Genomic DNA, 14,651 nt, shown 5'->3' on the forward strand with positions numbered 1-14,651 from the left:
TGTCCTACAACATGTTTCTCAGTAGCCTCATTCCCTCCCCGATGAGAATCATTAGCCTGTCTGTAGCTTGCTTTCCTCTTGTCACAGACACTTAGCACATGATCTCTGCCAGTTCTACACAGCAGTAAGTGGAGGAGCAGACATGCCTCTTTCTTGTAACATGCAAACTCTTCCTGATGTTAGCAAAATATACATCTGTGACCAGACTTACTGGAAGTGGGAGAGCTATACACCCAGCAGCCAACTAAAACTATTCTTTAAACATATATTTTAATTACCCTATATCAGCAATATTGTCTGTGTTATGTACTGTTTATTCCTGCATAAGATCAGGGGCATCAAGCAGCTACAGCAGTTTTTAGCCAAACAAAATATATTAATGTAGGAGAATACTGTAAGACTAGTGGTATTAGCTAGAGTGATAAAACAGCAGTTTCTTCTTGTTATTTGAACTTTCTTGTTGCATGAAGTCCCCTGATGACATACTGTAACTCTTCTGGGGACACAAATGTGCCAGAATAATATTTATATGAAGGTAATGCTTACTGTCCAATGGATACTATGTGGTATAATACATACAAGTTTCAGATGTAACTAGTCTAGTTACATGAAGACTTCTTGATATAGTTCATGTGAAATGGGACACCAGGTAATCTGTGTACAGGCCCAAAAGTGAAGATTTTAACTTATTTTAGGGTCGTCTTCCATATATTGAGCTGGAATGTACTTTCTATGCATGTGCTAAAATAGAAACCTTTTTTAGGGATTAGAGATACAGAAAGAACCTGTGAAAATGTATAATTTACCACTTTGATTGCTTTATTGTAGAGCAAATTGTTAGAAATAAAAAGGTGCAATTCTCAGTATGATCTGCATGAAAATGATACATATCTCTGCAAGACAAGTGGGTGATAGAACATTTTGGGTGCACACATTTGTGTTAAACTTCTAGAAATGCTTATCAAACTAAACTTGCTTTGTGTAATAATATTGTGGGAATCAAGTGACTTTATTTCCTTATTTAAAGCAAGACTTAACAATGTACAATTTACAAGGCAAATTATAACTAAAGCACCCTCTTCCTTTCAGTTAGACACTTATAAATTACTGCATCAAATGATCTATTCTAACAAAGTTATGAGTCACTCCAGTTCCTCATTACTTTCATTCTGAGCTCATCTAACTCAGAAATAGTACATAATTTATTTCTGCTAATATAATTTGATTGTTTTTCACACCAATTAGTTGTACTGTTTGTTTCTGCACCAGCAATAATGCCAGATTGCTTAAAAGGTAGAGCTTCTTCTTTGATGTACTGAGGAATTTAAAACTTTAGGGGGGAAAACAACTAAAAAAAACACAAATTAAAAAGAAAACAGGCAGGGCAAACTGAGAAAAAAAGAATATGCAATTTTTTAAAATGAGAAAATTAAATTTTTCTAAAAATGACTGACACACCATACCATTAACAAATATATATATCGGTACTATGAATGCAAGTTTTTCTTTTAAAAATTTATACATTTTAAAAACTCAATGGACATGATTATGAGACCTATTGTACTAGATACAATATACTGAGCCTTCAATAATTTTGAGGTCTTGCCGCTAGATTTGTAATTCCTAATTATATGAAGCAGGTCCACCTGCCATCCTCATTAGGTATAAACGTGTTCTATGCAATTTTAAGGGATAGCTATGGTTATTTACATATAATATATGTATAAAAACTATATGTTGGAAAATGTAGGAGTTTGGGGTTTTGATTTTTTTTTGCATACTGCGCACTAATTAAAAAGTTGCAGCAGCATAAAAATAATAGATTTTATTTAATTCAATGAATGGTAATGTATCGCAGTAAGTATGGCTATCTTGAGAGATTGCTTATTGACGATCGTGATTCCAAAATAATATTTTGAGACAAAAGAATATTAGTAAAATAGTACAATATTAAATAAACATACATTTTTGTCTAATTTTAGTGAAATGTAGACAGGATGGGCCAATGGTCTTTATCTACTATGTTTTGTTTTTTTAAATTAAGTGTCACCATGCCGTAGTTGCTAAACTGCATTTAAGGAATATATTAGATATAGTATTTAATATAATGTATTTCTTTGTCCGTATTGCATAAAAAGTTGTTGTCTACTGCTCCGTAAAAGCAGATTTTTCTGTATGTAGTAGTTTTAGATGTTATTTAATATAGATCGGTAATAGGTAATTTTTTTCATGCACTATGAATAGGTAAATAGACAAAAATATTTGTGTAAAATTTCCTGAATTAAAAATGTGTTATTTTCTGATCATATTATGTGCTGAGCATTTAGTTACAGTATCGAAATTTAAATTTCCCATGTGCACTGAGGTGTGGAGTTCTAGCTGATTATACCACTTTATGGTAACATATTGTAGTCAAATCGCTCTTTCATAAACCCATATGTTTCTGAATTAAATTCCGAGGAAGAAGTATGCCATTCATATGTCTGCAGACTTAAGTGTAAATATCCTTTGGAATGTCAACATCTGCATGTGCTGTATTCCTTGTCAGAGCTGTCATTATCTTACCTAGTATGGGGACTTGACAGCTCTAACAATAAAATAATGCTCATACGATTAGGAGAGTTGTTCCATTACTGCTGTCACCGCTGTGTCTTCAAACAACGGTTTTCCAGTCCTCTAACTTTTGTTTTTGTAGAAGAGTAGGGTGACTGCTGTCGCTATGCTGTGTGATATACAGACTGCATTTCATGATTCCAGGGTATTTGGTCACAGGACTGTACATTTAGGTCATTACTATGATGATACTAATAATAAAATTAATAATAATAATAATAATTAGCATCATTCCACAATGGTAATGCATGAGGGCCATTGTGTTGGGCCATAGTTGATCAGTTCATTAGTACAATAAAAAGTTTAAGGTGTAGTTTGTGCAATATGTTTAAACTACGTTGTTGCATTATTTTTGGCACCGGACAATAATTTCCTATGAAATAATGGTTTGGATCAACAGCTTTTTAACATTTCACCAATGATGTGCAACATTGTCACTATGCCTAAGGTATTTGCCAGTGGTCTAGTGTTAAGTTGACATATATGCATGTCTCAAGGAATAGCAAGAAAACATGGAGAGTATAGTATGGTAAAGAAAAATAAAATTGTATGAGAAGTGTAAATATATATAAACACGTACGTGTTATACATACAGTACATGTGTGAGTTCTAAGTTATGTTTTTGTAATTGCAAGAACATTCTTCAAAAGTACGTACAGTAATGTATACTGTTACATACAACACAAGTGTATGTATATTGCTATATATAATGCATAGTGCTTTGTACATACCTAAGTTACAGTATATCGGTGCCTGCATACTAGCTAACGTGTGCATTTTGACTATTAACCTTAGCTATGTCCTCCAGAAATACTATGACACTTGAAACTATACAACTACTGTATACTGGGCTTTTTGCTTAAATGTATGTGTAAAAGGCTTTTGAACTGGATATATTAGATTAAATACATGGTTTAATACATTTGCCAACATTTGACTGCTATATAATTTTAATGCAAAGTAATATCAAAAACAATAGTGGTGTCAAATACTTTTATATCCTGCTATGCTTTTTTGTGTATGTCTACGTAGATGTATTATTGCAGAGGCAATCAGTGACATATAATGAAGTTCCACTATGATCTAGATCCCAAGTTAATCAAATGGTTGCACTAGCCAGTGATTGTCATGAGTGTCAATTGGCTTCTATGCGCAATGTCACATGTCCTTTATCACAAAATCCATAGTGTGATACACAACTGACAGTCATCGGAATGGTCAGTATTTAGTTTTCAGACAGTTCAGCATACTAATTAGCCAGGTCATTATTTAACTGTCTAAAGAGATGATTTCAACTGTCTAATGAAACCTTTGTTTTGTACAGTATATAGAAATATCACTTAATGTCATTTCACAAGCACTTATAAAGCTCAAATGAAATTATGGTTTATAAATAAAGACCAAACAAAATTCTGTACAAATAAATAAAATAAGGAAAGAATAAATTTTTATTCCCAAATTTTGAACACAATCTCACTCAAGGTCAGGACCTTTTTCCCAGAATGCCCTATTCCATCAGACAGTATTATAGACACAAACACAAGTTGATAAGTTCATTATATTGACAGTTGTATAATACAGTACATATATCAACATTTTGTTTTAAGATCGTATTATTTTGACAGCAAATACTTGACAGCTGATGAAGCACATTGCATTGGCATATGGTATACTAATGATAAACCAAATATTTTCTATCAACTTTTAATACTTTAGAAGTTTTTTTTTTTTTCATTTTCAGTTTATCAAGTTACATTTTTAGAAAGAGTAAATGGAAGTCAAACATATGAGGCACATAAGGCACTTTAAAATATGCAATATTTTTCAGTATGGATCTCAAAGAAGTCAAAACAAGATGAATTATGAATTCTTAGGTTTAAAACAGTGCATTTGACTAAAGAATCTGTGTTTTTTAATGATTTTTATAATTTACTATTATCCAGTCTATCGTCTAGAAAAGTTAGTTTTGGGATGGAATAGAGCAGAGTTTGCAAGAGTCACCATTTACATTATAACTCAGAAAACAGCCAACCAGTCTAGGAGGTAGTGATGCCACTAAGTCTTAATTACTTCACTGGCAACTAGTGAATTGATATGAAGCAGTACATACTTACCTACTTTTGTTCTTACATCTCTGGGAGAAGCCCAGAGTGGAGATGCAGGTGGGCAGTGATGATGGGTGCGGGACCAGATGATTTGCATAATTAAGCCCCACCCCTTAGTGGGAAACTGCTGGGAATCTTGCCAATTTTAATAGACGCAGGGCCAAAATGACACGATTGCCATAGAATCAAGTCACTAGGCCTTGCCCCCTCTGCACTGACCGTGGATTTCCGGTGTTAGTCTCCTCATTCTGCCCACTTAACTAAAAAGTTGGTGAGTTGAGGGAGGAGTGCCCAATCTTCCAGGGATGCGGGGGACTACCTGAAAAATCAGTTGTCTCCAACAGGCCCCAGACGTAATCACATGCATATCGACCAAGACAACAAAGTGTCTGCATTCAGTATGTGTAGACATGCTAGGTAAACTTTAAATATGTAGGGGATATTTATTAAAGCTTGGAGAAAGATAAAGTGGAGAAAGATAAAGTACAACCAATCAGCTCCAAACCGACGTTTTTCAAACACACGGCAGGATGCAATAGAGTTCCAAGATCGCAGTGCGGGTCGCCGGACGATCTAGGATATTTTTTTAAAGGGACAATGCCTTACAAGGCATGCTTTTGCCTTGGAAGTGATTGTCCCTTTAAAAAAATGTCCGAGAGCGAAAGGTATCCTGCACCTACGGCGTTCTGGGACTCCATTACATCTCACCGACAGCCTGTAAAAAAACAGAAGCTGATTGGTTAGTACTTTATCTCTCTTCAAGTTTTGATACATCTCCCCCCACATCAGTATCTGTCATATGTCTTGCATTATTGTGTCATCCTGGCCTGGCAAGTTTAATTATCTAGTTTTTGTGCTAACCTGTTTTTTTATTTATTTTTTATTTCATTTATTCTCTTACTATTAGTAATACTGTTTTGAAATAATTTTAATTTTCTTGTTGACGTAGTAGGTGTGCCCGCTGTGCAGCAGACACATTTATTTTTTAAAAAGCAGCGTGGCTGTACACATTGATTAAAACATTTTCTATCAAAGTATAAAATGAGATAGGCAGTAGAGCGATCATATAAACATAGCCCTGTACGGTGTACGGTTATCCCTTGTGTCTGCCAAACAAAACTGAATCTGATAGATGTGCTTTACGTTTTTTGTTATTTTATTTTTTTACATAGTTGTATTTTAATGTTATTTAGTTTTATATGTACAGCAAGCTTTCTGGGTGCTTGTAATATAAAAATAGCCATAACATTCAAAATAAATAATATTTAATGGGAAAAAAAAGATAGATATAATATAAAATAGAAATGCAATGTAATACAAAACAGGTAATAATAAATATTATCAATTAAATTTAAAAAAAGAACAGACAGTGAAGATAAAAGAGTGGATTATTTGGCTTGAAAAAGTAAGACTATTTCAGTATGAAATCACATAACACTGAGACAGATTACAGTAAGGCTGGAGATAAAAGGACCAGCCTGGTTTTTCTATCTCCCAACTCTGCCAAAGCAATAAATGGTCTTGTTTCATCGCAACTGTGGTTTCAGACCAAACTGTTTACTATGACAGGTTTGTGTCATGTCTCAAGATGTGCACCTCTTATCTTGTCTGCTGACAGCTCAAGAGGCAGGGCTGGATTTGGTGATAAAATTAAATCGATTAATCCTTTATCCACCATCCAATTTCTAGTGATCCGTGTAATGACAGCAATTTAAGATTGCATCAAGGGCATTAGCACTGATGGTTGAACCTAAATTTGGAATTTAAATGCGGGATTCGTGAATGCAAATTTAAATAGTACAAGCTTTTCCATGTAAAACAGACACTGCCTCCTCTCAGTCCACCCTGCAGTTAGTTTTTAATTTCGACTGCTTAACCTTTTCCACATATCATTATGCAGAATCATATGGTATAGAGTAGACAGACTGTAGGGTTCAGGCACTGCTATTATTGACTTTATAAATAGGTAAGGTTTTAATAACACAGTGCTTAGATTATGTCTCACACTATTATAGGAAATAAAATGTATACCTCGATGTAGCATTTCTTCTCTACATTTCTGTTTTATTTTGAATATGTTGTCTGTTTAATTCATATTTGCAGTCATATGAAATTCCATTTTTAACCATTGATTACATGAGACAATGAGAATAATCGATAGGTGTGTTTTGTTTTCTATTTTTTTTTATATTTTCAAATAGCAGATATAAGATAATGCTGTGTTAATACAATTATGCAGGTAATGTGTCCTTGCCATGTCTAGCTTACAATGGATGAATGCTTGCTTGCATACATACTATACATAGATAAGATCTAGTTTGTTCATTGTATCAGTAGTTTTAGCCACTGATCTGCTTAATTTAAATTAATATATAATATATAGGGGGAATTCAATTAGCCGTGGTAATTTACCATGGGCTAATTGAAGCAGCGAGGCTATTCAATTATCCTCGAAGACAGCCCACAGGCTGCAAATAACAAGGATTTTTTTTTCGTACCTGATCTCAGACTGATAAATATCCTGTTTTTGGGTGCTGCGGCCATATTAACCTATAGTTCAAGATACTTATCCAGGATTCTATGAGTTGATGCCCGTTAACAGTAATTTACCGGGCTCTAATTGAATAGCCCTTGGCTTTAAAGCTGAGTCTACCACCCTTTTGCAAATGCTGTAAATTACACCCCACCCCTCCAGTGTACCCTGTCAGATATTGAAGTCATTAGGAGCTTTGTATCATAGAAAGGGCATATGGTGCCTTCATATCTGTATTGTATTGTAAAAAGTACATATTATTGCTTTTGTACAGAGTGGCTATAATTAAACTTCCCCTACTAAAAGTTTAATCTAACATTCAGAATGTCACCAAATTTGGTAGCTAATTAGGACATGGAAAGCAGAATTAGTGCAAAAAGTCACCAAAAGGGGGTATATAGCACTGTGCAATGTGAAAACAGTGAGAAAACAGACAAATATTTTATTGCTGTTTTATCATTAGTGTAACACCATAAAGGTAATTGTTCATTACAGTTTAGTCTTGTTATTCATTTGTCAGTCTATTTTCATGCTGTCTTCACATTATACAGCGCCATACTGTATTCCACTTATCAGCGTCTTTTTGTACTAATTTTTTTTCCAGGGTATCCTACTTCCCATGTCCTAGATCAACCTACAGATGGCTCTGAATAGGGGAAGAATGGCCACCCTGTATATACTTAGAACCCCCATTTTGTTAAGTAGAAATGTAAGCAAATAGATGAGACAGGGTTTCCATCTAGTTAACCACCAGACTGACATAAGACCTAGGTTAATCCTAGCTGACACCACTCTACCACTCTCTTCGGAAGTTACCAGCTATTGCACCTCAATCCCAGTACGTTCTACCTTAGCAAGCAGGAAGTTGGGAAGGTATCACTGGGTGCTTTGCTGTGACAATGAGAAGCAGTATATGTGAGAATCTGCTGACTGCTTCTCCTTCATGACAAAGGCTGGCACTCAGTAAGGGTTTGTCGCAGTGGTGGTGTCACTTGCATTATGTCACTCCTGCAGTGATTTAGGCGTCTCCTAATTATTGTCACCCTAGGCTATTGTCTAGGTTCATCTAATGATAATACCTGCCCTGAGAAATAAGTATAATCAAACTGTTTTGTAAGTACATTATCACTGTCATTTACATGATTCCTAGAATAATAAATATCCTGTGATAAAAACTAGTATTGCCCTTTGAAAAGCAGAAACTGTGGGAATCCTGATGCTTGACAGTATCAGTGTCCAATGAGTGGCCGGATCACTCCCTGTGATGCTGGTATCAGTAGATGAGTGGATTGCACACAGGCCAACAGCAGTCACCTTCCAACTGGGTCATCATTGTCATATTAAGGCTACACATTCTGCTGTACTGATACTGAATGCAATAACAAAGGATGTGAAGGCATCAGTAATCTCTATTTACTGTATTTCAACTATATGCACATTTATATATTTACTATATACAGTATTTAATAAATGTCCTGGATGCTAGTGCCTTGTTACAGTACCTTTCTTATATCTCCTCATGTACCCAGATGAACATGCATTAGTGGGAATGGAGTCAGTTTTAGAATGCATTAGCATCCCTAAAGAAGCCGCAGACACTTGATGACTCAAGTCAATTTTGTGTTATGTTGGTTCTCACAGCTTGTGTATTCTATAAGTTCTTGTGTATTCTATACGTTAAACACTTTGCAAATATGCATTGTATTCATCACACAGAATGAAACAAGTGACAGTATAGCTAAAATCAAATCAAATAAACTTCTGAAGTTTTTAATTTCGAAGTACAAAACTATAAAACCTAAGACAACTTCTTCTTCTTCTGCTTCCTCTTCTTCTTCATCTTCTTCTTCTTATTATTATTATTATTATTATTATTAATATTATTATTTCACCCTTATTATTTGGGAATATTATGGCATTCCAGTCATATACACTATGTTATTATTTTAGGTATATTGTCATATCATTGTTATTTTAAAGAGACACAGCATATGTTAGTGTGCATATATACACTATATACATGTATATGTATACGTAGCTGTCACTGAAATCCTAACTATTTGCAGAACTTTGTGACTCTAGCAAGGAAGGGTGTCAGTGACACAAGCCATCATTTGCTGCAGCTAAAATGGCCTCCAGAAATGTGAGACTTCCAGAGGTCATTCTTTGTTACACAGGTGAAAAGAGATTGCCTTTCTTCTACCTTTCACAGAACCGGTGTTTGAGATTCATAGTTCTCTTTGCCGTAGTACAGGCTGACTGAGATTTTATACACAATTTATGATGTGCATTTTAAATACATATGTGTATTTGTGTACCTGTTTATTGATAATTGCCTATTATTGTTCTTGGTTGTTGTGTTGATTTTACTTGTAATTATAGATGGTTTATATAGATGGACCATATATTCCACATGCAAATACATTTCCCTACATATTTTACTGTAGATATTTTTTCAGTTTTCTCAATATATTTTCCACGTCACGGGAAAACACAGATGTCTGATTTTGGAATTAAACAAAGGAAAGAAAAAAAGAACGCAAGTCAGTTTCCGATTTATTGCGGTTCTTTTATTTTAAATAGCGAGTATGAGTCACTCACAAAGCGTTGTTATTCACATGGTGTCAGATGTGACTGGTTGCTAGTTAGTTATATTTTTTTTTAAAAATCACACTCATCTTCTCTCTGTCTCTGTCTCTCTCTATCTCTCTCATCTCTTTCTTCTTTCTCTAAACTTTCTGTTCTCTCACAAATTTCTCACTTATCTTCCATAACTTATCTCTCTATTCTCTCCCCAGCTGCAGCAGATTGAGATTGTAGAGTACCAGTGCCACCAGCCCTTAAATTTTTACCTTACTCATATATTATACTAGTGTGACACATCTTAACCTGTCTCATACTACTGATGATTAGACTCAAAGGGGTCGATCCTATTACCCACAAAGGGTGCAATGTGCTGTTGCGGCATGTAAACGCACCATTCGCGGGCTGGTTTCAGGCTGAATTCGCACAAAGTGCTCAGAGCCCTATGGGGCAGCAAGCACTTTTGTGTGAATTTGGGCCACTGTAAAGTGCGGCCACTGCCGCAGTGATTCGCACCCGCAATGTCATCGTGGCTAATAGGATCGATCCCAAAGTGTAAAATCCTATATACTACCTTATAACATTTTGAGTAATCTGTCTCTGAGAAAATACACAGAAATTCATATATGCATGTAGAGAAGTTTCTAGACACATTGTTTAGTCTATCAAAGCCAATAGTTTAGAAATTCATTCTTCAAACTATTAGCAGAGGAACCTATATACAGAGGTCTCCATGAAATAAAACTCATAACTAAGAACCTTATTTTTTGTTTCAAATATTTACCTAGGTTATCCATATTGCAGTACTTCCAGATTATTTTTTTAGCCTATACAGTATGAAAGTTCTTGGTAATTTCAGACGTGGCGCACGTACTATTGAATGTATTATACATGTTGAGTCTCCCATATTCAAAATGCTTGGTACCAGAAGTATTTTGGATATCAGATTTTTCTGTACTGTATTTTGGAATATTTACATATCATAATGAATGGGAACCACGTCTAAACATATAATGCATTTATGTTTCATATACACCTTACACACACAGCCTGAAGGAAAATGCATACAATATTTGTAACAATTTTTTGCATTAAACTCAGTTTGTGCACATTAAACCATCAGAAAGTAATGGTGTCACTATCTGATGCTCAACAACTTCCGTATTCTGGAATATTCCGTATTTTGGATTTTTGGATATGGGAGACTCAATGTTCAGTCACTATAGTATAGCACTGCGTGCTGTTTCTAAAGATTAATAGTGTTTGTTATTAAAAAGATCAAAATTACAAAAAAATAAATAGTTTTCTATGTAAAATTACCAGATAACCGGTAGCAGCAATTTAAGGTGTGGTGGAAATCCTTCTACATACAGTCTGCCCATGGATTTGATAATTAATTTTGATACATATACCTAAGTAAATTGCATAAACGTAATGGTCACTAATCCAGAGACACAATAAACCATGTTGTGTACCGTCCAGCTATTGGCTATCTCTGTTGTCAGAAAAGTGCATACATGTATTTTATCCTGTATGTGTATCTTATTTTCTATTGTCTTGGAAACCTTTTTTGATGTAACAGGATTATGCTATGTATGTTTTTTTTATTCTTTGTATTGAGTGCTTATTGCAAATCAAGAAGAAATCTCTAATATGTAATTCCTGACCTCTGGACATTACTTTGTTATGTATGTTATTTTTTTCATCACATAGTACTGGGCTAATTTCTTACCGGATTCGTTCACTTTTGATGGAATTAATATATCTGTGTTGCACTTGGAGGCATCTTTATTTATTTATTTTTATTTAGAACTGCTTGCGACTCTAATGTGGTCTGCATAAGGAGCTGCATCAATAGATTCTCATTAGGCACTTCAAAATAATACATGACCTGTTTTCATCACTACAGTATACTGTGTTTTCGATTATTATTCTTTATTTACATGGCGACACAAAGGATCCGCATCGCCCAATTACAGAGTACATAAATAAGCAAATTAAGCTTAAGTACAATTACTAAGCGGTTTATTCTCTATTGTCACATATATATATATATATATATATATATATTTATATATATATATATATATAGATGGATGGCCCGGCACTCCACTGAAAACACAACTGCCACGGGTGCCCTCAGTGGTAAGTAAACTTAGAAGTAAAAAAAACAACGGCACTCAAAAAGGCAAGGTGTATTAACACCTAAGAAGACATTCCAACGTTTTGAGGCTATTACAGCCTCTTTGTCAAGGCATGAACAAAGAGGCTGTAATAGCCTCGAAATGTTGGAATGTCTTCTTAGGTGTTAATTTTTGCCTCTTGTACAAGACCACTGGAGTGCCGCTGATTTTTTGCGCAGTGGTGTGGAACGCACGCCAATGGTCAGATTGAACAGGTGTTTTGTCTTGAACGGCGCGGATGACAGCCGAAGTCGACCGACACACACACCGCGAGGTGTATAAAAACCAAAGACACCATAATTAAAGGCACCATAACTATGGACTTTGATGGATACTTGTTGTAAAACAGCAACAGAGATCACATGTTACATGGGTGGATACTGAGGACACTTTGTTCCGGATGAGTACAAGCTTTGCATTGCGAGGCAGATTAATCATGTTGTTGCTATATGACGTGTAAAAGCCATATGATATCCAATGTAACCTATATGTGAAAAAATCTGTATTGCTGAGATAATATTGCAAAATATGTAAATCAATGAATAATCTCTCTGCCATTTATGAGAGGTGATGTGATTAAAGAGTTCGGCTTGTATTTGTTCTTATCTATCCCTGTATCTAGCAGGGGAATAAGGACGCACCCCACAGGTTGTGTAAAAAATAGGAGTGTGCAAACATGTGTTTTATATATATATATATATATATATATATATATATACATATACTGTATATATACTGTATATACGGAATACATATGCATTCCCGATGAATGGGCTGCCAGCTGTCAGTATCCCGACAGCGGCATCCTGCCCACCATAATTCCGGCAGAGGGGCGAGCGCTAAAAGTCCCCATGCGGGCATGGTGGCCCGCTGCACTCGCCACAGGATCTGTTCTCACTCTATGGGTGTCGTGGACACCCACGAGTGGGAATAGCCCCTGTAAGCCAGTATTCCAGCTGTCGGCAATGTCGGTTGTCTGGATTCCAGCGTCGGTATCCTGGCCGCCGGGATCCCAACAGCAGGCAAATTGATTGCTTCCCATATATACATACAGTATATACATGTGTGTGTGTACACTATATTGCCTACTCAGACGTCTCTTCATACCTATTGAATGAGACACATTTTACACTAGATAGAGAGGAGAGACAAACGAAAAGCAACCAGTTTAGGGAAAAAAAAAGCTTTGCATGCCCAAACTCCAGTTTTACTCCCTTTTCTTCCTTTGAACAAAGTTCTGGTGTATGATTTTATAGCTGTGGAGATGCTGAAATGAATGTTTAATTGCTAGCCATTAAATGGCTTGAAATAACATTTAGTGAAATGAGATATGTAGGCAATCAGAGAATGCTATCCATCTACGAAAACTGCAATAGGGGAAAAAATACTCCTTCCACCCAACTGTCTGGAGTAGATAGGAAAGTGCACTGTGCAGGCTTCATAAAATGACACATTTTAACAAAAATCAGCTGCTAATGAAGCACTTAAGGGGAAACTCAAGATAGACTGAAAATTCCTATTCAAGTCAGTGGGGTGTTTTCAGCCAATTATAGTGGTGCAATCAGTTGCTTCAGACTATACTTAATCCACCCCCTCCCCTATCTAGAAGGTTATCCATTAAGCTGCAATGGCACAGATAAGGGCATTTTACATGGAGCTGCTGATTGACTAAAGTGTGACTGGAGTCTGATGCGCACTATCACAGTTTATTAAATGACATAGTTTAATAAATAATTCTATAGTACCCTTATTTAGTATGCTATTAGGTTGAATTTGATGACATTAAAACCCACCTACTTCATTGTATGTTAACAAGAGCATAAAATCTACCAGCATTAAATGATACAGTGTAAACTACAGCTGGCTCAGTACATGAATTGTTACATTCAGATAAGGAAACAAAATGAAAAAAATTGCGAGAACAGAGGCACTTAATATTTAAGTACCTTGCATAGTACCGTCCTTTTTCAAAATACCTTTCTATTCATTAGGTAACTATGCAGAACAGGTGATAGAACTGGTAGTATCCATTCAGATTCCGCTTCTATAGTAGTACAGTTTTCAAAATGAAAACAAACATCTAATTGGTCACTTTGGAATACTACATCTTTTCTTACTGACTACCTATAAATACATTTTTTCACAAATATTCCCCTCTATTACATGATACTGAAATAATTTCATTTATTTATAGCTTATCCATTTGCATAGATGTACAGCAGTTTTACTATATGAAAGAAAAATTTCAATTTACACAGTTTGTCAATCATAAAGGTATCTGTACTCATGTTCAATTAAAAATAAAGAGCAGCTGTAAACTACCATCCTGAGGCAAAAGTGATGTTATGTTCTACGCCAGCAATACCTGATACCTCACACTTGCATCATGTACTGTACTGACACAATTTGAAATATAATTAACACAAATCTATTTAAAGCTGTGCTTCTAGTATAACAAAGACTTTTAAACAAACCAGATAAACAGGATCCTAACAAACATTACTGAAAAATATATCTGCAGCAGTTTATCCAATGTAATGCAACTCTAGAGCATCCAAGCTGCCATGACTGCATTAATTCAAATGAGGTTCAAATGAGATTGGGTCATCTTTTTCATTAACATCCATCTATATT

General features: G+C 35.2%; 1 protein-coding gene across 1 annotated transcript in view; it reads left to right on the forward strand.

Annotated features, from left to right (window-relative positions):
- ADARB2 (adenosine deaminase RNA specific B2 (inactive)) overlaps positions 1-14,651 on the forward strand; it is a 1,046,420-nt gene that overhangs the window by 524 nt on the left and 1,031,245 nt on the right. The gene's annotated exons all lie outside the window — the stretch shown is intronic.

The sequence above is a fragment of the Pseudophryne corroboree genome, chromosome 5, assembly GCF_028390025.1.
Source record: "Pseudophryne corroboree isolate aPseCor3 chromosome 5, aPseCor3.hap2, whole genome shotgun sequence".
Taxonomy (NCBI): domain Eukaryota; kingdom Metazoa; phylum Chordata; class Amphibia; order Anura; family Myobatrachidae; genus Pseudophryne; species Pseudophryne corroboree.